Source organism: Mycteria americana, chromosome 3, assembly GCF_035582795.1.
Source record: "Mycteria americana isolate JAX WOST 10 ecotype Jacksonville Zoo and Gardens chromosome 3, USCA_MyAme_1.0, whole genome shotgun sequence".
In the NCBI taxonomy this organism is placed as follows: domain Eukaryota; kingdom Metazoa; phylum Chordata; class Aves; order Ciconiiformes; family Ciconiidae; genus Mycteria; species Mycteria americana.
In genome coordinates, this window is record NC_134367.1 from 129,245,688 (window position 1) to 129,273,247 (window position 27,560).

The window sequence follows — 27,560 nt, forward strand, 5'->3', positions numbered from 1 at the left end:
CAACTGCTTCCAGCTCCAATGCATAGGCTTGTAATAGGCAAGCCACCTCCCATTAAAGAAAAGCAGTAGAAGTGAGAGGTCACTGGTATTAATGTTAGAAAACATTTAGGGTGAGATGAGACAAAAAAAAGCATCCAGCATTTTCAGTGAGATTATCACAAGTCATTTCCAGCACTTTTTTTCCTTCACATTGCCTTACTTACTTTACAGCCTCAGGAATGGTGATTTTAAAACTTAACCTTCTTCAGGTTTGCGCAGTGAAGACACTAGGCTCGATCGCCCTGGCAGAAAGACCTATGGGGCACCAGGGACAGCACGTGGGACATAGCAGCATCACACGCCACAGCAAATCCAGCCTGGTGTGGTAGGAGCGGCATTTAAAGAGCACTCATTTCATCTCTGGGTCTTATTGTTGACAATGAAAATAATTTGTGTCATGGACAGTTTAGTGGTGAGGCCACCTCTGGGAGTGGGAATGAACTCGATAGTTTAATTCTCTGTCTTTACGACAATCGGCTGCAATTCCACTAACTCCAATGGGTTCACGCTGGGAAGGGATTTCCCTTTCACAGGGTTCAGTGCATTGGTCACGTCTGAACACAGTTCTTTAAGATCACAACTCACAATACTATTAAGTCAAGCCCCACCTTTTTTTTTTTTTTTTAATTGGGAAATGAAGTATTTCCATATATTGTGTGTATGAAATATACTTAGAAAAACATCGATGGCAAAGTTGTGGCCCCAAAAATTCAGAAGAGTCTTACCACACATTGCTGTATGGCCAAAGTTGCATCCCAAGAGATTTTTCCTGGCCTTGTCTCAAAGGACATCTTTCAGCCTTACTCTCTCTTGCTAACAGTCACCTTTCCCATGCTAGAAATAAATTTGACAACTCTAACTTGATCTCCACCTGGCTGCCATCTCCTCCACAGATCTGATCCTACCCCTGAACTCTATCCCTCTTGAAATAAAAGATGGTCACCACCCCGCGGACCAACTGACCTGGAAACACTGCACAGAGATATATGAGCAATGGAGCAACTGTGCCAAAGGAAACTCACAAATCACATACTCCGGGCATTGGGACAACTGGCAGAAAGACAAAATAAAATGACTGCCTCTCTACCTTTCACAGACTCCCTCAGCTGACACCACTACAGTCTCCTGCTGAAGCATATCTGCATCAGCTAAGCCTGCTGTTTCTCTAACGAACCTCTTGCTGCAGTCCTTCAAAGCAGGAGGAACTGGGGCAGCCAAGGTCGGGATGGTGCTGCGAGCCAGGAGAACCATTTCCTACCAGCTCAACAAATACCCAAGGAGAGAGGGGCAGAGCCAGGCATGGGGGATAAGGGATGGATTTCGGGTGGCTGCCCTGTATGCACCCTACCTGGCCAGTCCCTTCGAGTGAGTGCGGCGTGTTCGGATAGGAAGCAATCACTGCAGCACCTGAAATAAAGACACAAATTCTCAGGCACAACAGCGATGCCCCATCATTCAAGTTGTCACAAACCACAGATGTCAACAGTATGATTTTTGCTGTCAATATCAATTTGGAAAGTGCCATTGATAATGTGCCAGTACAGTTCAATAACGTTTGACTCCACAGACTGAACCTGCACTGAAATCCTTTCTTTTTTCTCCATTTGTTTTAAACAGACTTCTCCAATACACTCTATCTCTAAGTGCAGGCTAGGCAAGTGCCACATCAGCTCAGTGTCTCTTCGCTTTGGTGGGTTGGCAAAGAAGATTTTGTGATGCTACCAGCAGCTTCTTCCCTGTGTGAGTGGTCAGCAGGGGCCACAGTGTTCTTTTTGGATGGATTTACATCTCATGGAGATGCCAAAGGGAAGGGAAGACGTTTGACATAAAAAGCTCAATCTAGACCCCATCAGGACCTGAATGCAGACTCAGAACCAAGCTAGGACAATCTAGACTTGTCTTTGTGAGAAATACCTGTTTTTCAAGATGCAGCCACCTGGAAGATTCCCTTCTTCACTTTCATCCTGGAAAGAGAGATGGAACAGTTAAGGGCGGAAGAGAAAGGCCATGAAAATTACAAGCTGTGTAAAAAGTTTCTTTGCAAATAACAGTTTAACACCACTAAGAAGTTAGGTTAAAATGGTTTCAAAGTCTAAAAGTAGTTACATTTTAAACTAACAGCATATGCTTTTATTGTCTCTGATCTAAAATATAATCCCGGGAGGCTATGAAAAGCATGCAAATTACGGAAAGCTAATTTGCTCCAACAGCGACACCTCCCATGTAGTTGGGAGGTCTATTAGACCTAGTGTACTCTCCATTATTTGCATATTAATAGCACCTGCTGAAATACTTTGGGATTTACTTTTCCTGCCAGCAGAGGGACAAAACAAACAAATAAAAAATTACATAAAATTCCTTTCATACAGATTTGATGAACAATAAACTATTTAGACAGTGCTAAGAATGCCAAATTAGTGAGAGGCAACCGGGTAGGATTGCAGATGCCATCTGTGATTTTCAGAGAAACTGGACTGCAAGTTTGCTTAAAAAAAAAAAAAAATCCCAAACCAAAAAACCAAACAACAAAAAAGCCCTCTCTGGAAAGTGCTGGGTAATTTGAAATCACTCACTTGGCTCAAGTCTGAAGAATGGAAAAGTTTAACTAAAGAAATCCAGACACTGCAACAAGAAAAAAAGAAAAACACAACAAAAACCCCCTACACATTCACAACCACCGAAAGCAGAACCCCCCAAAGTGGACCTTGATTAAAAATCTACAAAACCCCAGGCTTTGATATTAGCCAGGCCTGCAAGGCCTAGTCCCCTGCACATAAAACAAAAAATAAATTAAAACCAGCTACAGCCTGAGATTTACTTAACAAGCCAACTTCCAACCTCTGCTTATGACCACTGCTTCCCCTTCTGGCCCCCTAACTATAAAAAAAGCCCCTTGTATATTCCTATAGCTCATCTTCTTCAGGGTAAGGGCGAAAGCAGCTTCCTTTCCACGGTAGCAAATGGAAAAAGCTCCCTTTTCAGTGCAAAGCTGAGCCAGAGCCCGCAGGCTGGATGTATAACACGTGCCTCTCTCTGCAGAGCGGATTCAGGAAGCTGACCAGGGAGGCCGGGGCATTCCCCAGTACCTCTTTTTCCAAACAGGCAATTGGTATTCCTAAAGAAGCGCCAGCCATGTACTCATATTCCCTTCAAGAGTTACAAGGGGCCTATATTTCTCCCCGCTTTTTAAACCCACTGCTTTAATTCTGATTATGCACCCTTTTTTAAATAGGCACTGAAAGGCCCACTAGAGTTATTTACTGCTGGTGTGCTGAATTTCTGTAGCATTTTAACTACCTTCATATTCCCAAACGAAGAAGGCAATTGACTTCAAGTTAAAATGACTAAATTGTTCTCCACATATTAAAAAAGTAGTGAAGGAGCATTTCATGTAGGACAATGAAGCATGGAAAAGTGATGTTTTGAGCAGCCTGGCCAGTGCTCTGCTGGGAGGGTGAATCGAGAGTCTGTCCTGAGCAAGGGCAGCCTTCAGCCACTGTCCCGGCGAAACACTGCGGCCACCTTCCCGTGCAGCAGCAGAGCCCCCGACTCCGTCCCTTTGCATTGTGTGACTCCGCCGTGTGAGGGGCGCAGAGAGAAGAAGGGACTGTTATTGGGCAATATGTTATTATTGGCCTCTTCTCGCAGAGCTCGATACGTCTTTCAGCTCTGCATAGCCAAAGGAGACCTATGAAAAACTTGCTCAGTGTCATTTATAATTACCGAAGGAGGCAATCAAACATTACAGCAATGGGGACCCCTGAAATGCTATAGATGGGCAACTCCCACCATGGCTGTCAACAAATGCTAATCCTCATTAATGTATATGTAACTCTTAAATGCTGCAACAGTGGTAGCTATTAGTATTAGCTGGTAGCTAATTAGTAGTAAGTAGTAGAACTAGTTAAAGCTGCAGGATGGCAAGCAGAGGCAGATCGGAGGACTCAGCTCTGAGCTTATGATCACTGTTGGTGATAATTTTCAGCATATTTTTGCATAGTCAAGAACCTCTAAACAGCCGGAAGGGAAAGGAGTTACCAGAATGGTTCCTGGGAGGCTTCAGTGGTTCAGGGCATTGAGAAGCAAAGCTATCTCTTTATGTTTAAGATACTGCCTCAAAACTGTTAAGGACTGAGTGTTGCTATCATTCAGATAGATTCAGTGCCCTATAAAAATGGGTTTGCACTCCCTTTGTAGAAGAAGAGGGCAGGATCCATCTCCTCTAGCTTTTCTATGTCTGGCAATAGGTACCTGCTCTGGGCTGGTCACGGATGCTGCGCTTCAGGGATGGCGAGGCAGGGCAGGCACGGCACCTCGGGAGGGGAAGTGTCTCCGCCAACATGGAGAAAGCCGAGCCCCAACAAGCAGGATTCGGTAACCCGAAGTATCTGCCCCAGCACAGCCTTTCCCGCTGGCACGCTGTGTTTCAGAGAGCCGAAGGCATGCAGAAGCGTTCAGAGGGACCTGTCCTCTTACAGCCAGGAACGCATCCTGCCCTGGGGTATAGCATGGCAGGGAGAGATGTACTGTTACCACCTGCCATGTCCATGGCTAAAAACTTCCCGTGCTGCCACATAGCACCGCCCCAGCCTTTTTGTAAAGCGTTCTTCCAAACACGAAGAGCCATGTATTTGTAATGACAGCAATAAAAATAATAATAAAAAAACCCACCCTGAAAAGCAAAACCCAGGCCATTACCTATTATAATAAATTGAATTGGATGTTCCTTACCTGAAATTTCATGAGCAATTAGCAAACAGAATTATCCACAAATGCATGTATGCCCTATTATCCTTGTAGCGATTTCAGCAGCCGCGACGTTACAAGCTTGCAGTTTGCCATCTACCAGCTCTAGCAGCCTCCAAACCACGGCTTTTTCTTGTTTCTTTTTTTTTAATGTGAAGTTCATGGCAGCCAGTGTTTTACCACCTGCACACTGGGGGAGAAAAAAGCAAGGGGGAGAGGATCAATATATACAGTATGTTTATATTCAGCAAGAGCACGTTGCAGAGTGGGGAGCTGTGATGTGTGTGTTTGCATTGTCTGTGAAAGGATCCTTAGTGGCCCTGCAGCTGGAAAAATAATGGAAGATCAGGGGACTGTCTTCAGTGACAAACTTTCATCTGGTAAGTTACAATTATATCGTAGGAAATGATACCTTAGACCGCAACTAATTTGTGAATCCCCGGAAAGGCAGATCACTGATTCTTCATCAGGGCTGCAGAACCCGATCTATAAAAATTTGGGCCTCAGCAGGAGGTTGTGTGTAAGTGTGATTTGCATTTCAATTCTTAGTCCACCACAACCTTTAAATCTTCCCGCAGCACTATCACAATGGAAATTTTTGTTCTCAGTGTGCTCAAAATACATATTAAAAAATAAAAAATCCTGGTACAATTGAAGTCAGTGGGAAAGAATGTGGCATTTATGCTCAAATTGTTTCACAAAACACCATTACATCAGAGTCTTTCATCATTTTATGGGGGATCGAGTCCCCTGACACCATCTTTGGGGACTTCATGTGGTGCTTGTCGCTATCATTCCACTTCCACAAACACCACAGCCCTTTCAATTTTTATCTGCCCAGAACCCAGAATATGTTACATTATTTAGTTTTTATAAGAAGCTTTGCTGTATGAAGAATTCACAACAAATAAAAGCCATTTCCCTGAAAAAAAACGAGCTTGTGAGTGACGGTTAAGGAAATTTCGGGCAGGCCCACTTTACAGGAGATGGCAGCAGCTCTGCCATCCTTCCCGTTGACTGACGGCACAGGTCCAGCTGATCCTACATAGAGCAGCCACCAGCACGGGCAACGATAGCATGACATTCACATATCTCCCCCAAAAACTTTATGGGTCAGACTACGAACCCTGTATTCATGCTGGAGATGAGTTAGTCATAGTAACAGGAGGGCTTCCCAGTGCCGCCACTGAATCAGGGAGACCAGTTTGCAAAGAGAGGTATAAAAATGTACTCCTTTAGCCAAGGAAATGTTCCACGTCAAATGCTCACAGCCTCTTAACCCAGTGTCAACAAAGACAGGTCTTCATGCCCTTCCTGTGTTTGTGAAGCCAACTGAGCCAAACTCTTTGAGAGGAAGCCAGTGCACAGAGCCGGCCACAGGCCACAGAAGATGATTATTAATGTTCTGGCAGAGCTCAGATGCATCTCCTTGCTGCAAATGGAGCCAGGTTTTGTCCTGAAGAGCTTCATACGGCTATGAATTCAAATTTACATTTATTTTGGCAATTTGATATGTGTTTTCCTATGTGTAGAATTTTATTGCCACTTACTCAGATATGGCTAAACTCAGCAACCCTTTCCAGGGACACATTCTCCAGCTGATTGAATTTCCAGGCTCCAAACCTCAAAGCCCAAGTAAAGGGTGCAGGAGTTTGTCTATCGGCAATAGGAGAACATCAAACATATCCCAAATGTGCTTCCAAGTTTCTTTCAGCTTTTGCTGTTACTGGAGTTGGTAGGAGCTTTCTATTGACTTCAGCAGGTACAGGCTTACTGCAGGACATTTGTTCCTACCCATCTCATAAAGGCATTTTCATCCCCTCTCTCCAATTTGGGACCCAGCGATTTGTTTTATTGTGTAGTGATACATGCTGGCATTTGCCAGATTGTAGCGCTTTTCACAGTGAACTTTCATACAAGCTGCTCCCCTATGACAAATGGAAAGCAGATCTCCACACTGAAGGTTACGGCTCTTCTTGACATGCACTCAGTGAAGCGTGTTGTTCCGTAAGGAAGAGGCCAAGCTTTGGAGAAGTTACTCCCACATTTGCGTACCTGTACCCCGAGACACTTACAGGGGGCTGACTCTACAATATAACACTGACTCTCTCTGAGGTTTCTGACCTGGGACATCCCAAACAATCTCTTACCTTGCAAAATGTTTGCTTTCACTCCGCTGAGCGTGGAGAGCCCAATCAGGATATTTCAGACTGAAAAAGAAGTCTGGTCCTGAACTTCCTGCTAAAAATAAATAAAGAAAAATCCTCATACAAATGCAGGATAAATAATTTTCCCTTCTTTAAGGACACTTCCTTAAGAGCACAGAAAGCAGTCAGAAGTATAGATCTTACCAACTGCTCTTCAGCTTAACATCTCTGGCATTCAAAACATACAACTTCTGTGTTTGTACTACATTTCCCTAACAGCTTACATCGAGGCCAAACAGACAGCATTCTGCAAAGGTCTTCTAAAATAAGCTTATTTAAAAGAGCAAGGTCAATGCCCAACATATGTCAGATTCTGTGAGCAGAAATCAAAGAGTTAGGAGCAAATGGAATATGTCAGAACTCAGTGGTTTTCCATGCCAGGCTCTTTTACCAAGTTCACATTTCTGCTGCCAAAAACAGTAACAATCCCACCATATAGACTTCAGCTTTGGAAAAGTGTCTAAAAAAAACCCCCAGTGTCTGTATATAGGCTACTTAGCTCAATAAATAAAACTAACACATAGATAAATGTGTTTATCTGGACATGCTATTTATTGTCTCTATAACTGTATTTTTCTTTTAATGGGACACATGCTGATTCCATGCTTCAGCCCTAGGCTCTATTAAAATCAGATTAAAAGCATTAGTAATGTAGTTAATTCCATTTATAATATGCCCATCAAGAGAAAAGAGAACATTAAAATAGAAAAATATATATAAACAGGATTTAAGAATTTTTAAAAAAATATTCTGCTCCATTTTGATCTTTGCAAAAAAGGGCATTTTTTAAAAATAAAAAAGGAAAACTTTTTCCTCTGTTCAGATAAAGTAACTCTGCCTGGTCTTTTAAACCATATGTGGCAGAATTATATTTGTGATTTCAATTAAAATATGCTATTGTCACTTTAGCCTCCCTCTTTGGTATTTTAAATTGATCCTAATGGCTTTGCCTTAAGTGATTTGCGTCCCATAGTGAATCCCTGTCACTTACAGCACCTCCCACTATTGCCCTCCCGAATAATCACTATCGGATAATCACTTCTTCCCCCTTCTCCCAACATTATTGCTCGCTTCCCCTCTGACTCTGCATGCTGGTACAGTCTGCAAAGTATTTGCTCTTTAACATCTTTAACATATGGCTTGTTGCTCTGGCACTCAACAGTCGGGGATTTAAAAGAAGGATAAAAGCTGCATGAAAAAGGCCAAACCCATGGCTCTACAGGTAGGCTTGTATCTCTCCATGGCCTATTTTCCAGGCTGCAAACTGGAGAGTGAGGAAAGGAAGAGCCAGAGAGAAAGAGCGGGTTGCGATTAAAATCCCTCCGGCACCATACTCTCAGTTTAGGGCCCGGCAGGTGCTTACGCAGCCCCGGTCCACTTGCTGCGTGCTGCTTTCTAACGGAGCCCTGCGAGGTGGAGACCGTCTGGGGTGAACCCGTTTAGGAATGCAAAATTTCCATTGGAGACTTTCCACCAAAAAGATGCCATCAGCAGAGCCCCTAAAAGGCTTTGGTTGAAAGCTAACACCAGAGCTGCCCGCTGCCCCGTACCCTCCTTCAGCATGGCATCCCTCACACACCCCGGGGCGCACACGAGGAGGCACGGGGAACCACAAGCTTTCTCCTTCCGAGAGGAGGATCCTTTCTCCTTTGCCTTTCATGGATCTCATTAGTAATTGAAGAATCGTTTAGTTTGCATAATTGTCCTCTGCCATACATAATTCCAACCTTTCTCTTTAAATTGGCTTATTAAACTAAATACAGTCTTTTGTTTTTGTGACTCCATCTATCAAAGCTTCTAGATGGACAGTCAGTGTGATGTGAAGAAAAAACCCAAACTAATAATATTAGGAAGCATCTCTTTATGTACATTTATGAGATCTACCACCAGGTGACTCCATTCTAAAATATCTGTATTTTCATAAAACAAAATGCTTTCCTTCCTACACCCTGATCATCACCATAATGCCCCCCTCCATCAGATTTAGCACTCTGAAAAAAATAGTGTTAAATAAATAGCACTCTTACTTAAGATATGAACTATTTCTTTTTGAATAGCACATGAAATTGTATTAGAGAGGTTCCGGGATTTCCAGAACAGCCCGATCTGTTCCTGTCTAATCAGACCTGATTAATTCAAATCAAACTGCAAACCTCAGTTTTATTTTGCTTTAAAAACTCAAGATCAACAACAAATCAGCAGTATGCAGATATCACAGAGGCAGTTAACAAGGCAAGCCTACAGACACGGAGTCTCATAGAGTCAAATGGATATGATTAAACATTTGGAATAATTTATTAATATTTTATATATTCAAATATATACAGAGCAGATAGGACCAGTTAGAGGGATGCTCTTCACAGGGGACTTTATTATATTTATGCCTAAGAACAGGAGATCTAGCTCAGGTGTCAAAGGCTGTTTCTTCAAAATAGAAAAATTATTAACAAATAATAGGGTTATGTGGGAGGGTTTGTAACACAGAACTGCACTAAACCATGCAATGATCTACACAGATAATCAAACGGTTTGTGCAACACCAAGCACAGCAGAATAAATAAAATAAGATAAAATAAAATAAAACAATCTTGCAAATGCAAGATTGCAAATGCAAAATAGGTAGCTGTGCAAGAAGTGTTTCAGAGATTTACTGAGCCATTATTTCTGTGGAATGCGCACTCGGATAGGCTCTCAGACCTGACCAGTTTAATCCACATCAGACCAGGGAGACACAGGGTCAGGAGGCTGAATGTGGATTTGGGCACTTGGCACAGCTGTTTTCCTTAGGTGCAATACACTTGTCACTAGTGGTGGCACTTTGCATTTGCTGTATGGCAGCATATGTGCTTGCCACATTTGGGACCCATTATCTCTCTTTACCCTCCAGCCACTTCCCTTCCCTTCTTGTTAGCTGCATGTCCATATATTCTTCCATACTCTTTCGCTACATTGCAGTGCCAGCTCTTTGCCCCCTCTGCTTGCTCTGCTGACTCGACATACTGCCTGTACTCTTTACAAGCTTCCCATCTTACAACCATCTGTAGATAGGGACAGAATTTTTATACGTATTACCCAATTTTTATATACATATATATCTGCACGTGTGTATGTGTATATATATACACACACACACACATACAGACATGTCCTATATGAAATCATATCTATTCCATCACTGAAATACTCACCTATTCAGAAATATTTTTGCTACCAGGGAAAGCACACACAAAGAAAATTTGAAGAATAGCTGAGGAAATCCTTCAAAGCGTAGTGTAAACCCAAACTAGAAGCTAAGGTGAAAAAAAGGGAGGGGATGGACTCTACGGTCACATTTCAGCCTCTGCAATTAAAACCATAGTTACTGCAATAGCACAGACCAATTAGCATGTGTTGATATATTGGCTTGCCGATAAAACAGTATCTGACTGCATGTCCAAAAGAGGTAGTTACAGGTTTCTGCTTGCTTTGTGCACACAGTTGCACAGACAGGACTGACGGCAGGACTCATTTTTGCTCAGTGTTGGGTCACTGCATACGACAACAATGGTTAGGAAGAAATTTGGTTGATGTCTCATTTTGAGGGGCTGTACTGCCAGTCTCCTAACTCCAAATACACAATGTTTCCTACCAGGATGCTGGGACACTGGCTCAGAGGAAAAAGTCGCTGGTCTGGAGAGATGAGCTTGCCCAGGCAAGTTCCCAACTAAGCAGTGCCAGAGCCCAGCAGAGGCTTTCTCGGCCTCCCCGGAGGTGTGGGTGTGCAGCCAATAAAGGAACATGAGCTTCAGATAAAAGAGCTTTGCACTCTTTTAAAGAAGAACATTAGAAATGTAGCAGCCTCTGATTCACATTTTTGCAACTATAACTATGTCCTTGATGACTGGTATTCAGATAAGGCCAGATCTCCTCCTTGTCCCCCTCGAAACCAGAACAACCCAGGGTTTGGGAGCTTCATGCCTGGATGCACAGATATGAGCCAGTCCAGCGGAGAGGCCCCCTGGGAAATGCAGATCCATGTTCAGCTTTTTCTTTCCACAAATATGAGCAAGTTTAAAATCAAAATTTCAGTTCATAATAAACCTCCAACCTCCAAACTCTAATTAAACAGGATTTAAAAAAAAACCTACTCACCTTTGGTCTGCTTCTGTTTTCATTAAATTTATCCTTAAGTATTTTCTAAAATCTTATCCCAAGGAAGCAATCACAAAACCCCATTAGGGTTATTTTTATACAATGGTGAGGACACTGAATTACCTTTCCGAGGTAGCTCCTGTCTAGGTAAGCGACACAGCCAAACCTTGATCTGCATGTCCTATATGCCAGGCCTGCTGTTTTTAAATGCTACTCAAAGGCAGCAGTTGGGGAAAATGATGTTACAGCCATGGCCTATGTGGGCTGTCATCTCAGGGAGTGTCGTTTCTCTCGGCAGCTGCTCTCAGCAGCTGTATCCCTCACCTGACAATTGCCTCGTTCAGCAACAGGTCAGGCCAGCAAAATCCCTTGCTTACTTTCAGGCTCCCTAAGTATCAGTGACGGAGTGCGAATCGCCTCTGGCTTTCTCTGCAGCCCCCCTTACATTAATGAACGGCATTACATAAAAAATTGCTGCTGACAACTAAATCCTTTCATAAGTCATGATGCTTTTGGACATGTCCCTCCATTCTCCCACCCTCCCTTACACACACACAGGGCTTAGGAACACACACACACAGAGGCTTAGGAAGAAGGCCAAAAAATCAGGGAAATTTTGGTCTCCTCTTTGAGGCGACCATTTGTGAATCGGCACGGGAAATTAGTTTGCTCACTTTTGGATGAACAGTTTTGAAGCAGTTGACTGGAGAGACCATCCGCAGATCGACAAGAGACAGGTTTTTCATAGGTACCTGTTGCTGCAGAGGGGGAGGTCGCCTTACCCTCTAACACAAGTGACATGAAGGAAAATTCATAGCTGGGGCAGGAGAGGTGAGAGACTGGAAAATGCCTGGCCGTTTTAACGTAAATAGTTACAATACATACATACATTTCATGCCATCTCACTGCCCTTATGAATGTCAGGAATGTTAAGTAGGTAGGAGGCCCCTCTGAGCACTGAGATGTCCATAGCTTACAGCAAGCTCCGAAAGCACAGCCCGTGGGCCTGAGAAGCTTTTGTAAGCAACATGTGACGGCCTTTTTAATTGTGGCCATCCTTGCAGAGCAGCCGATCGTCAGCGTTACAGTGGTGACAAGGTACCCGGCGGCTGCGCCGGTCTCACTCGAGTGGGAATTAGGTGAGGACGCTGAGCTCTCCTCTCTGTGCTTTGCACATGTGAAGCACGTCACGTTCCACGTTCCGAACAGAAAGGTTTTGCATTTCGGGTGAATTTTGTTCAGTAGCCCCCCAGCCTTGTCATTAAGTAGCCCTTCAGGAACAAAACTTTGAAAACTCCTCGCTGAGGAGCCTGGTACTAAAGCTACAACCTGTAATCTGGGTCGAGGTTTTATCAGCCGTCAAGATCAGAAGGGAAAAAGCACTTGTAGTACGTGAATGGCCAACTCAACTGCTGGGAGAAAGGAGTTGATTCAGGCTGCCAATATTGGCTCTTACACAGATAATAAACTAGACTGGCCTTTCTCCTGACATCACACTTCAATCAAAAACTTTCTCGCAAAATGTCACTTTCAAAGTTGCAGCTTTAAAAAAAAAAAATGTCTTTATAAAAAATTCATGGCCACAATGATCTGATAATGCAGCTTTCTGATACCAGCAGATGTTTTGTCTAACATGTTCCCTGAAGCTGTACTCTGTGCCTTCATATCTTTCATTTCCAGTTGCTATCTGCTGACTGTGGGATGTCATGTACGTACCCTATAGCGATGCGCAGCAATTCGCATCTAACACCGCCGTGCGTAATGAGCTTCACAAGATGCTTGTCGCAATAACTCCGCACTTCCCCAACCATATGGAACACAACACTCCAAAGCCCACAGACACTTTTTTTTATTACAGTTCAGATCCTTAAAACATAATCTGTGTGATGTCTAGTGAATGTACGTGAAGAGCTGCTGAAAACAAAGTTAACACTTGTTCACATCATCTGTTACAAATGTCCAATTTGGGACAATAAATTTCCTCGGAACCTGTTCTTTTGCTGACTCGTTGCTTTATCTTTTTTCTCTTTCTCTCACGTCGTTTTTTTTATGAACTATGCATATGTATTAAATGGGATTTGTTGTCCCTAGATACCAATTTGCATAAAGTGCAAGCCATCATTGGTTGGAGAGAAGCAAATTACTTCTCCAGCAAGATCACACTTCTTTTTTTTTCTTTTTCTTTTTTTTTTTTAATTTTAACAAACCGCAGGCAGAGGCTGTTAACAGCACTTAGCCAGATATGCAAAGTATCACTTTTCTCAAAAGCAGCTTGATCAATGAGCAAAAAAAAAAAGAAGAAAAGGAAGGTATTATTCAGTTAAGTACAATGCAGAAATGTCCCAAGACTGAAGCAGCTAACCCAGCCATTCACCTGTAACTCAAGCTGCCTGATTCCCAGCAAAATACAATTCAAGTATGGCTGGGCACTCCGGACACAAAGCAAAACACCGTGACTGGGCAGAGCCTCCCAGAATCACCATCCCCTTTTCCAAGTGTTCTCAGTGCATTTCCAGAAGTCCCAAGTGTGCTTGTTACTTTTGCATGTTGCTCAGCTCCCTCGCAGAAGCCTTGCTTGCTCATTCACGTCCCCCCACGTTTACTCCCGTTGGGCACCTTCTGAAGGACTGTGTACATACTGGCTTGAAATACCTTTACAAGTGCAGGGAGGATCTCCTCTGCCCTCCCCTAATTTGACCGGCTCCCTGGTGCCAGAGGTGCTCCGCGGGATGGCAGCTGCCATCCTAGCAGGCTTTGGACAATTACAATCTCCCTTTTTTCCTTATGCTCCTCATTGTGCACACCTGTGACACGTTGGCAAGAGCCTCGACTACAACAACGTGACAGATTCCCAGGTTCAGAGCTAGCCCTGTATGAGCCCTCCACTTTTGGGGAGGAGGAGAGACAGAGGAGGGAAAAACTACAGCGAGTGAAGCATTTTACAAATACTTCAAGAAACAGATCATCTAAGCAAACCTGTGATGCACAGGATGATGTACAAACTCACCAGCCCACCACTAAAAGGATTTGCAAGCCATGAGCCAGGCTCAGTTAAAAAGTGTGGGATATTAAATTCACTAAAGAGAACAAATTAGCAAGGACGCTGAGCTGCAAAGTTTCCAACTAGGTCTGAACTTCTCAAGAATTTAGTGCTGGGACGCTGCTTGGGGTGTGGGGGAAAAGGGATCCTCTCTAAACATAATCTTTTATTCTGTTGAGCTCTCTAAAAATGACTGCAGGATCTGTCTTTCACTAAATGTTCACTCAGAATTTAATCCCAGATCCATCAATATCATGTGCTTGGATTATTTTACCTCTTAATTTAATGGACAGATGATAGTCTCTTAAGAGTGGTTCCTGAGATCACACAGAACATTAGTAATTGATTGCAGACATACGACAATTAATCTGGGCAGCAGTGATGACTTGATGCTGAGGTGCCTTTCAGGGAGTTGTGGGTGCCAAAAGAACAAGCTAGGACCCAGGATGTGTAAATTCTCAAGAGAGAGCCTGTATTTCCTTGTTACCTTTAGCATCTATCCAAAGATACACAAATACCCACAGATTTTATGCTGTGTGATGATTTGAAGGTGGAAAAAATAGTTTCCGTCTGCAGAAATATTGGCAACTTCTTGCAGCTTTTGCAAAAAGGCAAAAATCCCACAATTTCACACATCTCTATTATCAACATATGCTGCTTTGTTTCCATATTTATATTTGTCACATTTAAAAGGAATAAAATAGAATTTAAAAGAAGATCCTCATTCCCAAATGATCACAAAAGCACAAAGAAGTCATGCAAAGATTATGAGAAAAACTCACAAGAGGGAATTAAGTGCCGGCTTTGAAAATGGGGCTTTTTTGTAACCAAGGGCACTGTCGCTGTTAACCAACAGAATCACTGTGGGACCAGGTGAAACCATGCTTGGGACACTTACCCTCAGACGGAGAGAAGCACGTGGACCTTGTCTCTCTAAATTTGCTGTAAAAAGGCAAGAAGGATCAACAACTTTCTCTCTCAGGCTTCTCTCGCTTGAAAACCCTGGCACGCTCAGTTCAAAGAGGCAGTGCCTAGGTGCCTCGGTACAGGTGCATCTGCAGCCTGATTCCTCTGGAGACAGACGCAGCCAAAGAAATATATTGCTAAAGCTTAGCCGAACGCAGCGTATGAGACCCAACTGTACAGTAGGCGCTAGATAACATGCAATCATGGCCTCCTACCGCAGCAAATTCTACATAAACCCAGGCCTTTGAAAGAGAAGTAGTAAAAAAAAATGTGTTTTTCTCATTCCTTATCTGTACCTACTCCATTTTACCTAAGGCTGGCTATTAGCTCAGCTGGTGATGTCACTTACTTCACTGGAACCTGTTATCATGAAAGATTTCTCGCAGGATTTTCTATTTGGTTAGCTTTGCGCTTTGTGCAATGTTGTATTTCATTCCATTAGATAAAGGGTTAAGTAATTCACGTTTTACCCATATAGACTAAGTTATACTCCCTGTGGGTTGCTGGCTTCCTATTGGCTAGAACGATGACCTTGGAAACAGACAAAAATGATGCATTGTTGCAATAAATATTATAGCTTGCACCTGTTTCTAATTAAGTCTGCCAAACAATTTCAGAGATACTGAAAAGAGAAATGTGTTGGCTTCTAATCGGGTGTTCTTTGCTGTTTGATCTGGATTATTCAGCCCCCTGCATGACCTCGCCTTCTTGGTTCTTGTTTTTCTTTTTGGACTTGCAGAAAGCGCCAGGTTGAAAGAAGTCTTCTCAAAGAGGAACATCTCTGCCTAGAATCAGTTGTAAGTAAAACCTGAAAATTCATGGATTTACACCAAGGCTCAAAGTAGTTTATGGCAGGATACCTCAGAAATCTCCAGTATGGTTCTTACGTTTCGTAGGTCTGTTGTGGTCTTCTTCACCTCCTCCTCCTCCTCCTCCTCCTCCTTCTTCTCCTTCTCCTCTCTTCTAAACTTCAGAGCTTAAAACAATCTCTAGCTATTAGCAATCAGGACCAGGTTGAGTGGGAAGCTGCAGTTTTTTGCAACTGGACTTCAACATGTCAGGGAAATAGTTCAGGAAGGATTCTCCTGCTAACACTCACCAAAGCAATGTAAACAGAGCAGGGCTCACCTTCATATTTCAGAGTTCAAGACACCTTGGGAAGATTCTGGCAGTTGTTGCCTATCAGAGCAATCGCTTTAGGGCAGGTATAGATTCAGGAAGAGGACACTGAAGGCTTCAGAGACAGGTCGTGGTCTGCAGTTCAGCATCATGCTTTTCACTCGCTATCTTGATTCTCAAGTTGATCTCCCACTGAAAGTGCTTCTTGGTGAAATGACTGGTTTGTTTCTTGCACATCCACCTCCCCAAGCTGTGCGCAGTTTGCATAGATTTAACACCTGCTCTGTGATCTCGCTCTATGGACAAATGCAAATATGTGTGGCACATGTTGACAATGTTTTCCTTAACATAAGAAGTAAAGAAAGAAAGAATTACTATTATCTCCATTTTCTAAATGGGGACCGGAATCCACAGTTCAGCCAACACTTTTGGCTGTCAATGACAGAAGCAGTCCAGTCGCTTTGGTCCCTATGGGGTCCCTTTTCTCACGCTGGGATAAGCATTTGTGCATCTATATTTTGGAACTGATTGAGGAATTTATCCAGCTGAAAACTAATCCAGGGAGAAAAAAAAGAGTTTTTATTTCAGCCACATCAACTTCCTGATTTTGCTTTGCACACAGCCTGGCAGGACAGGACTGAACAGCTAGGACAGACGAAACGCAAGGCAATATTTTTGAATGGACTTGCATGTAATCACAGAAGAAACACATAGTGACGTCAAGAAGACAACATAGGTCTCCAGAATCCACAGATGCCTTTCTCTGTTGTTAATGTCATCAACCTCACAATCTACCAAAGATTTGCTAGTTGTGTGCCGATCCTCTGAGGCACCCAAAGTTTCTCACGTGTAGACAATGTATCTCAGAAGTATCACGTTTGGTGGAATTAAATGACCCTCTGCTCAGTTAAAAAATAATTATTTGGGGGTGGAGGTTGCAAAGGGATTATCTTAGTAGCCATACTAAAGAAGGTAGGACCAAACAGGTTAAAAATAAGCCTAGACACAAAGAAGATATGGTAAGGGAAGAGAATAGCTTAGCCTGTGCAGTGTGATGAAGCCCTGCATCGGTATCATGGCAAGAGTTTTGCTCAGGAGGAGAGACAGAACTACAGAGATATTTCACAGGGTTAGCACATCTTCCTCTGTCTGATGCACTCTCTCTTTTCCACTTTTCCTTCGATGGTAGGTAATAAAATGCCTGCTGGTACCCCCCATGACTGGAGGTACCCAGAGTGGTTCAGCCCATCGTGAGTGCTGTGCCAATCATTTAACAATTCCCACAGCTGCCTTTGTGAGAAGCCTCTCTCTTAAGCCTCTGGTTTAAGAATTTAGAGTAATCATGTAAAAATGATACCCCTGTGCTCTATGATCCGCTGAATCTCACTAATGCCAGATCCCAGAAGAGGGCTTATTAATGAAAAGATGCAATGCCTCTCTCTCTGCTCATGTTTCACATGAATATCTCTCATGGATTCGGCAGTAAACCTTACTGCTGATAAAGTAAGTATAATGAACCTCCGTGCTCCACGAGAATGAATTCTCAGGCTGATGAAGTAGTTACCTGCTCTACTTTCCAGCACAATGGCAGGCTTGAGAGGTACAAGGAGAAGTACTCGGCTGCTATGGGAATAGCGGTGCAATATCGCAACCTCCTAAATCTTGGGTCTGATTTGCTAGCGATGCCTTTGGCTGTGTGAAAAGATCAAGAGTTTGGAAAGGAGCAGTTTGTAATTAGCTGAGAGAAATGAAATTATGCTTTATTGTAAATCACTGAGTCAACAGAAGAAAGGAGGTTTTTAAAGGGACAGCAACACCTTGAGGCTACTCTGTGTCCTTTCAACATTACACAGTAGTCAAAAACCCAGTCAACTCTTGCCAGTTGGCTAGCTTCTCAGAAAGGATGAGCACCAAGTGTTCTGCAAACAGCAGGATCCTGCTGCTTCCAGCCCCTGACATCTAACCAATTTTCAAGAAGGCAGTGAAAATGCTTTCAAGTACTGCCTCTGTCCGGAAGCTCCTTTGCTAATGGCAGCAGATTTTGTCACCAAGAGTTTCACATTGTTATAAATCCTTTTGCTGTAGATGTTTGAAAACAAACAACCAACCAAACAAAGAAAAAACCCCACACTAACAAGAGAAAAGACTTATCCCTTGTCTAACCATGGGAGGAGAAAGCAAGTGACTACACAGAAAGCACTGTGAGGCTAAGAAAAGGAACAGGTAAAACATTGCAGGCAGCAGTGCAATCAGTCTCTATATTTATCGGAGGCCCTCTGTGATTTATGTTTTCCATTAAAAGGAACACATGCCTTATGAATTACCCCTAATCTTAGCATCAGTAGGATGGTATAGGACAAGCAACAAGAGTCTGGAAGGTGCCACTCTGGAGTATCCCAAAACAATCACACAGAAACTAGCTTTAAGTCCAACAACCAGACAATATCTGCTCAGCGCATCTCTGATACCTGGATCGTGACTCATCTTTACAGAGCCAGCCCCCTGTAACCAAACGCAAACTTCTCGAACCTTTGTGAGGCGCAAATCTGAATATGGAAAATTATCACAGAGATCGCAGCACTGAAGAATGAATATAATCCCATCTCAAACACTGGTTATTATCCTCTGCAGGTCTATGCAACGATTTAAACAACCCATGAAAATGTTAGCATCATCCCTCACTTCAAGGGGATTCTCCGGTTAGAGGGAATTGAAACACCCTGAAACTCGGTGGAACCTTAAACCAGGGGCCGCATTTCGTATTAGCAGCTTGGGTATAACTCCGGGTATTATTAATACCTAAATGCCCCATATGTTGTCTTTAGAGAGGAAGGCAGTCACACCACCTTTATATGTGTGCTTTCTTCCCTTTGCTTTTACATTTCTTCAACGCGCAAAATGTACTTAACTCACTGCTTATTGAATGAAGGATTAGTATTATTTTCCTTCCTCCAGTGAACTTTGTTTCACTTCATCCTGCATATATTTTGCCAGGCTGTGTTTTCCTGCCAGCACACCACTGTTCAGCAAACTACCGTACTTAAGGCCAGCCAGCTAATACAGTGATACCTTTTTACTCACAAGGAGTGTTTCTGTAATCACGGTTGTGCTTGTGGTATGAATGACAGCTTACACCAAGAAGCACAAAATGCACTTCTAGAAGCTTTGCCGAGCTGGGACAGAACTAAAGCAGCTTCAAACTGCCAAGACATTTGAAACATCTAGGGGAAGACACATTTTGAAATGTAGCCTGCTACCTAGCTACGCTGCTAGCATAAATGCTGACCAGGGACTGTGAAGGGAGCTACTTCCCCATCCTCCCTTAACTCTGCTGCCATAGCTCATGTTGAGCTAGACTGGGAGCGCTTGGAAAACTACCCTGCTTTGGGGCCTGTAAAAATTAGTATAAAACAAATAGGTAACAAATTTGCAATGGCTCTGTATAAGGTTTACAGTTGCTTTTTCTGTTGTTAAGATTGGTTATGTTGCCCAGTAGGAAAGCAAGTAGAAAAGAAGGGTATCTTTACAACTCACTGTGCTCTTGGAAGACCAGCTTGGAAGTTCCTGTTCACATCACTGCAGCAATGCAGACCTCTCTGGTGGAAGCATTTTCTTTTTCTTGTGGAATTATACCTCAGGTCCTGCTAGGTAGTTACTCTCTTTGTTCCTGTGAGCCAAGCTAGTTGCAAGATCATGCTATGCCATGCTTATAACCTCGCACTAAAAAGGAGGAGATTACAAAGGGGGCAAAATACCCTAGAGGGTTCCCCTTCATCAGAACCTTCCCTGTCAGTTTGCCTTCTCATTTCCTGAGCTCTTGTCTGATTATTAGTGTACTGACAGAATAAAAATAACCTCATATTCCTACATGAATCATAAATAAAACCCTTTTATTTCATCAAAGAGGTTGGCAGGTTTATAGTCCTTTGCAATGCATGCACGATGTGAATGACATACCTTTAATTTTGCTGACAAGCTTGTCGGGGTCCTAATGAAAAAGAGTGAAAAGTGGGTGACTTCTCTAAAGGTTTAGCAGTTGCTTTTTGGTGAGGATATATATTTCACCTTGCCACTGTAATCAAGGAGCCAACTGATCTTGGTAATGAACTCTTCAATTACAGTCCACTTCTGACTTTTCAAGAATGCCTAGGCAACAATACCACAGTGATTATTGCTGATATCACAGATTAAAGCAACCTGGGGAAAAAAAGGAGGGGGAAAAGAAAAAAGAAAACCTGAGCAGTGTCCTTGCTAGAGCTTCAGGTATCAGGGTGCATCAGCAATGAACCAAAAAGAGTGATCAAATTCCAGATTTCGGACAGCTAGGTTTTGTATCGCTGTTGTACACCAGACAATAATAAAATCACTATTCTCAACTGTATTTTGACATTATGTATTCCTCCCCATTTGTTCAACTAGCCAGTTTGCTTTTAGAAACCAGTATCAAGTATGGAAGAGGTTACCTTGGGACAGCCAAAATGAAAAGGATAATGCAAAGTATTTCTTTTGGTGTCTCCGGCAAGCAAGCAAGATAAAGGTTGCACAAAGAAAGAATAGTCCAGGAACACAGAAAATGGACACAGTACAAATAATCAGAAAATTTTTCCTATTTCCAGTCTTTCATAGAGTGAAAAGTTTAACTGCTCGCAAAGAGGGAGGCAAACAGTTAAAGATACATATTTTTAGCAGTGATGAAAGTGCTTTTCCCTTCTTCAACACATCCTCTCTGCTTTCTGCTTTCCTTTTATTGTCTCCTATTTTGCTCATGTAAAAGCCAGAACACTGGCCCCTAAGTTTGCTTTCTGACCACAAACAAATTGTCAAAGCCACAAGCCTTTTCTCTCTCATAAAAGAAGTCCTGCTTTTTCAGAAATGTCCCAGGTCTTCACTAATACTTCGGAAAGAGATTAAGGGAATAGGACAGCTTTATTTGGTATCTTGGAGATTATCCTTTGCTTTGCTGGTGATTCCCTTCTTCAGCAATAACTCATCAGAGAAAGTCTGGGATTTGGCAAGTTACCCCAGCCTGATTGCTGTTCTTTGTTGTTTCTTTTTTTGTTGTTGTTTTGGTGGGGGGTTTAGAGGTGGGGCTGCTGAGAGAGAAAATGAGAGAGACACAACTAAGGTCATCTGACCAGAGAAAGAAGCAGGGGTTGTGTGTTCAGGATTGTGTGTGCATGGGGAGATGGTGCAGAAAAAGGGAAAAAATCATGGACAGCGAATTCCAGGTCGCTATCTTGTCAGGATTTTACAAGATTCCAGAGCTGCACTTTTAATTTTCATTACTTTCCATTTTCCTTTGATAAGCTCAGAAGCAGTATCTAATTTTATTAGGAGCTTTTCATCAAACGTGGATATCTTCCTTCCTCAAGGGATTCCCTAGCCACAAAAACATCAGGTTCTGTGAAACATGAGCTAATCCCAGTTAGAGTTACTTGACCCTATCAAGCTAAGAAATAAATTTTACTCTTCATGAGAGTCCTACTGTTTACACTCCAGACAAAATTCTTAGATCTCAAAGTTTTCAGAGGAGAAACATTTTTCATAATGCCAGAAAACTGGCCTTAAAGACCTGGGCCATACAAGCCTGAAACTGTTTCTTGTTTCAAATTAAATACGTTGACAGACTTCCTCTTGACTGCGGCTGACACCAGTGCCTGCTTTTCTTGGCATAAAATCCAAATGGGTAACGGTAGGAGCCGTTACTGGCAACATCCAGTCCTGTAATCTACACATCACTACTTCTTGCCCTCGACCTTCCCCCATGTGGCTGCACACAGAGGAAGATTGCTAAGAATCAAAGCACTTCTCCCTGTTCAGTGCAGACAACGTAAACTTCAACAAGAGGCTCAAAGTTTGGTGAACCTCTCACAGCAAGTGTTTCCACGGTGCGTGGCCACGCAAGCCACTGTGGCATGGCCCAGCGAGCGAAGCAGGAGCAGGCAAGCGGGAAGCTGCTGCTAGCAGCCATCAACATGGCGCATGGGAAATGCGGAAAATATGGGGATGCATTCAGAGCTGATAGGGAGCAAAGCACGTGCTCCAACCCCAAAGGGCCGGAATCTTTCCAAAGCTGTTTTGCTCCACTCTAACACATTTAACAGTTAGAATCATGCCAGGCGTATTAGCTCGGTACATTAAAAGTATACTGTGTGACACCGTGTTTTAAAACATATCACAGCTTATTTTAAAGGTGAGATGGAATGTGTTTTCTACTTACTTAGTACCCTGCTCAATCAGCACAACCTCAGTGCTTTGGAAAACAGGGGAACAGGCACTCTGGCTGTAGAGGTGTTACTTGTTCAGCTGTTTGCAATGAAAGGTCTTGCTAGAAAAGGTTAAGACAAGACTCATATACTCCAAAATTATCAGTTTGTTATCACTGTTAATAATACTTTATAGTACTTAACATGCTACTTTTCATCTTCAAAGCACTTTGCAAATATTAATTAATCCTTACAATCTGCCTGTGGGGTAAGCAAATGCTGTTGCTCCCAGCAGTTGAGTCACAGGGTTAACTGACTTGTCCAAGTCTAGAGTGTTGGGATTAGCCTCCGCATGTCCTGCTCTGATGCTCAAAATACTTAAACACAGCGCTTCCCCTTCTTGTAGATGGGATGGCAGATGTGTGCCACTTTTATACATGAGATATCTTCTTAAAGCACTGGCTTGAACTGGTAACTGCAACTTCAGCTGCTTGAACAAGGCTGCAGTTTTCTCCTTTCCCACATATTTCTGCATTGATAAAGACATGGACAATTATCACCTGATAATTGAAGGACTACATTCATGGAGGAGCTCCTAGCTGATTTCTAAAAGTACTCCCCAAACTCTGCTTTGCAGTGGAGAATCATGTACGTGTGTGCAAAAGTCATCAGGCAGTCACAGCTTAAAGAAGCAGCAGACTTCTTTAAAGATTTAACAGGCCACCATCACTTGAGACATAACTAAAATGGAGTGTTTCACTGAAAGCAGCCTGCATGTTGGTGTGGACTGATTAGCCTAATGTTTGGTCTTTTCACTTGTGGGTTTGGGTTTGTTCGTTTTGTTTTCAAACAACTTGCAATACTTTAAGTGCTAACAAACTAACAAAGGTTTAGGGGAAAGAAGGACAGGCCCATGATGTAGTTTTATTTGTCCATGCTTCTTTGAGTTGGTAAATCACACTGCATTGCTTTATTGAGTGTCCCTTTAGGAGTATATTGGAAAAAATTCTATCTGCCACAATTAATACAGCGCCTAGTGCATCACGCGGCACAACCCTGGCGTCGAAACTCAGCATTCTCTGGGAGTCCTTTGGTCCCACACTGGATGCCAGAATGGATAGTAGCTGTGACATGTGATACAGCTGCTGATGAATGATGGTGATAATGCAGAACAAAAAGGCTAATGAGTTCTCTCCAACACCACACTACTTTCATGAAATGAATGTGATGATGACCCTATTTGCTACTTTTTTTTTTTTTGGCTAGTGAGTTACTTATCCCTTTACCTGCATGTTAGTTTTATCTTCTCTGTACAATGCTATGGAAAGACAGTCAAAATTAATGTCAGCATCTCCCTTCACTTTTAAACTATAAAAGAGCCTTTGAAGGCAGAGCAAACCAAAGAGGCCAGTAACTAATTATAACCCATTGTACCGGACTTTGAGGAATAATGAATAGAAGCTATTCCCCGTGTGCTTACCAGCGTGCTTTGCAGAGACAGTGGTGCCTTTGTGGGAGAGGGAGATCCCTTCACTGGACCAGAGAGAGAAGAAATGGAATTGTTAATATATGTAAGAGGCAGGAGGATTTCTATGGTACTATTTCGTTGCAGAGGCAGAAGGTAGCAGAGCCAATCATGAAAAGCGTAAAGGTGTGAAGGCACAAAGATGGAGAGTTGATTAAAAGCACCGTGGGGAGCACAAGCGAACAAATCAATGGTAATGATGGAATTATGCCTGAGCGGAACCCAATAGTCTACGGTGTCCTGGCGTCTTGGCACTGGGGATTAAACGCTGCAAAGAGCAGAGCCGAGCCCTTGTCCAGCCTGTCGGCACTTGGAGATACACTGATTGATGGGACGGGTTACGCTACAAAGCTGGGTGAGGTCTCTTGAGGAAAGGCTGAGCTCAATATAAGCACCGCTGCACCCTAGTGAGATGCGATGGCTGAATCCTGCCCGACGAGGAGCTGGGGTGGGGGAACAGTGGCGCTGAGAGAGGTGCCAGTCACGGTTGTCGCTCCTGGGGGAGCAGGACAGGGCTCATCTGGGGAAGCAGAAGCACGAAGGAAGAAAAGGTAAAAGATGAGAAAAGGGGCTCTGAGGGTGCTCAGTGAGGTCAGAGGTAGCACCTGGTAGGGAGGCAGGAGAGCCAAGCCGTGGAAGCTCACAGCGCTGGGGGAAGAGATGAGCAGCAGCCACGCTGGTGGCCGCATGGGGTGGCGAGGCAGGAACTTGGAGGAGCAGGCAGGAGCCGAGGGAACACAGATCAGAGCTGGCTGCAAAGGTGCTGAGAGAAAGGCTTGGAGCAACCTGGAGGGAGGGAAGAGAGGATTGGAGCAGCCAGTAAGATCAATGCGGGACCGGCTCTAGCTGGGGCAGCAGTGGCTTAGGGCTGCCAGCGCTCACTGGCGCTTGCTGAGCTTGCCCTGCACTTACAGCCACTGCCACGTTAAGCCTGTTAATATCAAAAGTACAACAGAAGCTGCCTTAATAGTAACGCCTCTATGAGCAGTCTTATACAAATACAGCTTTAGTTCCCTTCTCCTTTGCTATTTTAGGGATTCCTTTGCTGGTATGAGGCATGCATCTTTACATATATATATATACCCCAGATGCCCCTATCACTACAGCACCAGGACCACAGACAGCTACAGAAACCCACCGAGCACACAGCTGGCAGAGCCCCTAGCTGGTCATTGCTGTGGACCACTGCGGTGAAGAAGCACAGGGCAAGGACACTTCGTGTCACTGTGTGAAAAGGCACTTTGCAGAAGGAAACATCCAGGCTGCTCCCAAGACTCAGCAATCTCACCTCCTGTGTAGAAATTTGGACTCTAATCTTATCTGTTTTTGTGGTTAGTGACATCAGGAGGAAGGGCCTGGGGCCATTTGCCTGCCCCAAGCTGGTCAGTGTTGCCACAAGGGCAATTGCGACGGATGGAGGGATGAGTAAATAGATGGTGCCTGTCAGGATAGACAGAGTGCTGAGGTGTATCCATAAGGGATAAAATCATGAGTATGAATGTACCATAACACTAAGCAACCCGGAGATTTTCTCTCTGATGGCATTAGCCACGTCATCCCAGAGCCAACTGTAAAGGCAGCACTGCCCATGCAAGGAATGCAAGGGGACAGTTTGACCTCAGGCCTTGCCTGACAAGCGATCCTCCCACGCCACAGTGCCAGAGCTAGACCTTTATCAAATACAACGAGGCCATACCTGGCCTCTTGGCATGAACTCATGGTGAAATAATTGAAAGCTAAACATTTTCAAAATCAAATATTTGCCAAGTGGTGAAACAGGCTGCTGCAGGCAGAAGGAAGCTGTTCCTAGGTGGCCTCAGTCAGTTCAGATCCTGCATGCAGCTGGGACCACTGTGGTGGCTGCAGTTAAGAGACCTTCAGATCGGTGGAGTCCACTTGTGCTCTCAGCAGTCAGGCCAGCTGGCTAGGAGAGGGCAAATTTTAGCCATCCAGAGCCCTGATCTCCAGAAATAAAATTCTCAAAAGGAAAAGATAAAGATTCACAAGTAGAAAATGCAGATTCTTTCCAAATGGTCTTAACGAAGATGACTTAAACATGGACAGTTAAAATACCCCATACATTAGCTTCCTACAGTAAGGTATGTGTCTCTTATACAGGGTGAAGCCTGAGCACAAACTAATAAAGCACTCATCGAGAGAGGAGCTCAATATTGGAAAGAGAGACTCTGGTGTTTGGCTGCATCTTTGCTCTATCCTAGTAGTAGTGGGTAAAAAGCCTGAAAGGAAAGTATAAGGCTCAGAATTGGGCTTGAGCGTGTGTCCCTGGATAGGCCCATTCTCCAGATATGTTTTTTTTCACTCTTGAAACAGCAAGCACCAGAAATTGGAGAGGGAGATCTAGACATGGTGCAAATATTAAATGTAAATAAAACACATTCCAGTGCAGACCCTTCACTGAAACAAGCCCTAGAGCAAAGCTATCTCTTCCTGTTGATGACAATGCAAAGGACTTCAGCATAATAGTATTTACTCAGTTAAATGAGAGCTGTAATGCACTTCAGCCTTAGAAACAAAACTTGAACTATTTAAGTGTACCATTGTCAAACCTGATGATTTATTTGCATGTGGCTGTTGACTTCAATGGGAGTCACTGCTGCAACCAAATTCACTGCTTTGCAAGCCTGCTCAACAGGTGAAAAGGCTGTGTTACATATAATGGAAAATGATGCCCTTTTGCTTTAGCCTCAAGCAGAACCCAGAGCAAGGAAGTGCAGACTTAGTTTAGATACAAATAGAAGTAAAAATACATTTTAACTTTGCAGGTTTCAACTTTCCAGAGTCAAACTAGCCCTAGAAACACATGGACAATTCGACTGGGCTTCTTGCCCAGTCAAAAACTGTATGTTAGAGACATCCCAATCAAATTCCATGAGATTTACAATTTAGCACTATCTAGGACTCAGGACTTGAGCTTCAGACCCATTTGGCCATTGCTCAACTCAGTTGCCTTATGCAAATCACTTCGCCATCTTTTACCTTACTTCCCTGCAGTAAATTGTGAATATATATATTTATACTCTTGGAGATCACTGGATGAGAAATAAGTATTATTATTAGGTACACTTATACTAAATGGGTGATGCTAATGTGGTAAGTAACATGTCTTGCCTAGTACAGAGCATTTTTTTGCACATGAGGGTGCTGGAAAGTTTTGATAAGCACCTTGACTTCTGCTTTCATACCGGTGAGAGTCACCCATTTGCTTAAAAAGTCTTTTACTATTTATTTTTTAAAATATATGATTGAGCCTTTCAGCCTAGTCTTCATAAGATTTTCAACACAGAAACAGAGTATGCACTTTTAGTTAAGCTCACATGGTCACATTTGTTCCAGCCTCAACTCCCTCCAACCTGAGAAACTAATCTTTCCCAGGATGAGGTTTTCTTTAAAAATATGATGTGGTAATTCTCTTTCTAATAAAGATTACACAACTTTCTTAATCTTTGCCCACGTATGGAAGGCACTTGAAAAAACCTTTGTTTTTGTAGATCCAGCAACTTTAGAAGACAGGAATCAGTAAACAGCGGGCTAATCATTCTGTCTCCATTGACAAGCAGTGA